Raw genomic sequence first — 3,790 nt, 5'->3', positions numbered from 1 at the left:
TGGGGAGAGTGAACTGGGGAAAATTTTTTAGAGAACCAGACCTTTGGAACCGTAGTCTCTAGTGTGTGTCTAGGGGTGGGACGTGGATGGGGAGAAGGCTGAAATTGCTGTGTCCAGGAGGAATAGGAAGGTATGTGTCTGAGGAAATGAGGAAAAGCTACAAGGTAAGAGGGTGGTGGCAAGGGAGCGTGTGAGTGGAAACAGGTGGGGTGGTGCCAACTGCCAGAGGATGGGAAGGCAAAGGGCATGAGAAACCAAGAGAGCCTCCTCTAATTGTGTAAGTGTTCGGGGAAGCACACTGCTCAAAATTGCCCACCCTGGCCAGACACCATGGTAACCATTTGCATGAGTTATTTTACAACAGTAGGTCCTGGTAAGGAACACGGAACTAATAAGCCACCACCAACCGGAAGAGTTTGGGAAAGGTCCAAAGGAGACACCACATGTGCAACCACCTCCCAGAATCCTTCTCTCTGGCATCCATCTTGGCTGAACAAGGCATGCACCACCAGGAAGGACTCTGAGTCAGAGTGGTTGACTAATGACAACCCGGAAACTAATCCCATCACCATAAAACCCAAGACTGCAAGCCACGTGGCAGAGCAGTTCTCATGGGTTCCCTGATCCTCCTGCTCTCCACCCGGGTGCCCTTTCCCAATAAAATCTCTTGCTTTGTCAGCACATGTGTCTCCTCGGATAATTCATTTCCGAGTGTTACATTTCCAGTTTGGGGCCCTGGAAGGGATTTCCCCTTCCTGCAACATAAGGACTGTGGTCCAAGGAGAGTTACAGGTGCTGTGCATCCAGGGTGACTGTTTCATCAGGACCATACCCTACACTCTACAATCACTGCTTTGTTTACCTCCTGCTTCTGGGAGGAACCTGTTTATCACACATGGGACCTTTCATGGGTCACCAGGATCATACCTCTCTCACTGTCTGCCATCTCAAATTCTATCACACTGCAAAATTTACGTGGTGTCATCAGCAGAGTTAGTATGTGTTAAACTGAGCATTCCCACTGGACTCAAAGCTGCAAGTGCTTTTAATGAGGCCCCGAATAAAGGAATACATTTTCTCACAGTCCTTAAACAAATTCTATTAAATCCTCCACACCAAATAAATGATTGAAACAGTGATTAGAGCTTGGGTCCTACCAACAGATCTACAGGGAGGCAAATATTGATATGTTCTCATCTAGGGTTTGACCCATTGCCAGAGTTAGTCCCACCACCTAAGCTGAGGGAAAAGTGAAAAATCCTTTCCCTTTCAGTGGTTATTTCAACAAGAATTTCTATGCCAAATTAGCAGTGGATTTTGTGTATGAATTTTCTTTGCATTCTAACATTATGTAAATGAAAAACTCAACGAAGTGCAAATTAAGACTATTCTTAATTCTAAAAGGCTGCTCTTCTGTGATAATGACGCCATGGAATACTTCACCCACTGCCAAGCACGGTGTGTGGTTCCTGCTCCCCCATCTGCCTTATTCGCCTCTCAGCACCCACTGTGTCCCCATTTTTTCTGCTCACTAAAATCAGAGCTGGCCCTCCACCCCTCTAACTCCTCAAGATCTAATCTCGCCAAGATCATTTCATCACATAAACAGAACAGGGCTTAAAAAATATTCATAACCTAAAAGTTGAGAGTTATGTTTTATTCTGTGGGAATTTTTAGGACTTCCACCCTGGGAGACAGCATCTCAAATGATCATGAGCGAACTGCTGCCTAAAGGCAGGTAGGGGGAGGCAGGTTATATAGAAGCTTAACAACAAAAGGCAGGTAGCCTGAATGCCAAAAGATTATTGTTATTAAAGAAAACCAGAGGGACTTCCCTGGTGGTCCAGTGGCTAAGACTCTGTGCTCCCAAAGCCAGGGGCCTGGGTTGGATCCCTGGTCAGGGAGCTAGATCCCACGTGCCACAACTAAGAGTTTGAAGGCTGCAACAAAGACCCAACACAGCCAAATAATTTTTTTTTTTTTTTTAAGAAAGAAAACCAGACATATCAAGTTAAGGAATTTAGCACTTTTCTAAGAATGGGAAGATGCAAGAATATGAGCCCACTGAAATCATCCCGTTGATATGCACCTCAGCTAGATGGGGCCGGTTTCCTGTGTTTTCACATCCCATTTCTCAGGAGGTTGACTCGGGAACAGCGAGAGAGCAGAGGCTCGATTTGGACACCAGGGAGCCAGCTCACCTGGGTTTATTCCCCCGGTCTTCCCCTGACCTGCTGGATCATCTCAGACACCTTCTCAGACCCTGTCTTCATCTGTAAATGAACTGGCTACTTCTGAACGTGTAAAGAATTAAGTGAGATGATTGTACACGTCAACATTGCATGACTCGTAAAACTTGTTCACTAAATGTTACCTATGGTTATTATGGAAAATTCAAAGGAGAGATTGTGGCTAAGTCAGTTTGCCATTCTGCCAATGTCATGGTTTTATTCAGGTTTGTGTGTGTCCCACCTACCCAGTGACAAGTAGCCACATAAGCAAGACCCAGGTCTGGTTCAGTTACACAGACAAGCATTTCTTAACCAACGGGCACAGACGCATTCCTGCAGCCTGTTCCTGGAGACTCAGGACAGGTCCTGCTCTCACCCCCACCACTTGCAGGAAAACATGGGCCCTAGGAGGATGTCTCACTCACTGTTCTGGGGCCAAGGATCGACTAAACTCCTGGTCAAATCAGGTAACAGAGTTTCCCATTAAGCACAGGGACAAGAGATGAGATGCATGCCACCTGGTGACACAGCTCTGAAGGAGGAATTGGCCTGCTGTTTGCTGGATTCTCACAGCTTGTTCACTCAAGCCCATCCCAGACAACCGTGTTTCTTAGGTGGTGTCAATTTTACCTGTGAAAAATAATTCCTGGTATTCCTTATGCTAATTCCTGCATCATTGGATTCAGATTGAGATCATGATGTTGCAAGATGTGGGTGGAGGGAGCCACCTCGCAGCATGGATTCCAGAACAAGGTGCTTCAAATGCAGACCCCACTTAGAGCATCAATCCTAACTTTGTCAATGTGTGCGATTGTGCTCAGTTGTATCCGACTCTTTTGTGGCCCCAAGGATTATAGCCTGCCAAGCTCCTCTGTCCACGGGATTCTCTAGGCAAGAATATTAGAGTGTGTTGCCATTTCCTCCTCCAGTGGATCTTCCCAACCCAGGGATGGAACCTGAGTCTCCTGTGTCACCTGAATTGCAGGCGGATTTTTTTTATTGCTGACCCATCTGGGAACCCCGGATTCCTGATTTGCTTTAACCTCTGAGCCGCCAGGGAAGTTGGATTCCTGACTAGGACCCTTTAAATGTTAACAGTATGCTCCAGGCAGGGATTAAAATTAATTTATACACTCATACTTGACTCTGTTTATATTAAAGTAGTTAAAAGTCAACTAGAGATGAATAAACAAAAGCTTCCAACAGCAACAGAACAAGAGACAGACATTGTGATTGATAATAAGAAATATATAATTTTGTCTTCATCTCATTTCTAACACCGAGTTCCTAAAACCCTTGTTTCTAAGTGATAGGCTTAAGAAAGTTGTCTTTTGTTATTCCTAACAAGCCCCCTTCAACCACACCAGAGTTTATGTTAATGAGGTGACTTTTGGAAAGTCCCCTAAGGATGGGAGCTGGTTTCCAAGGGAACCAACCAAGATTAAAGGGTTGGAACTATCAATCCACCTCCCCCACCCCTGACCTCTGGGGAGGGGAGAGGCGCTCAAGATTAAATCAACTGTGGACAGCCAATGATTTAATCAACCATGCCTATGCAA

Source organism: Dama dama, chromosome 1 (genome assembly GCF_033118175.1).
Source record: "Dama dama isolate Ldn47 chromosome 1, ASM3311817v1, whole genome shotgun sequence".
Lineage (NCBI taxonomy): Eukaryota > Metazoa > Chordata > Mammalia > Artiodactyla > Cervidae > Dama > Dama dama.
Note: the sequence above shows the minus strand (reverse complement) of the source record.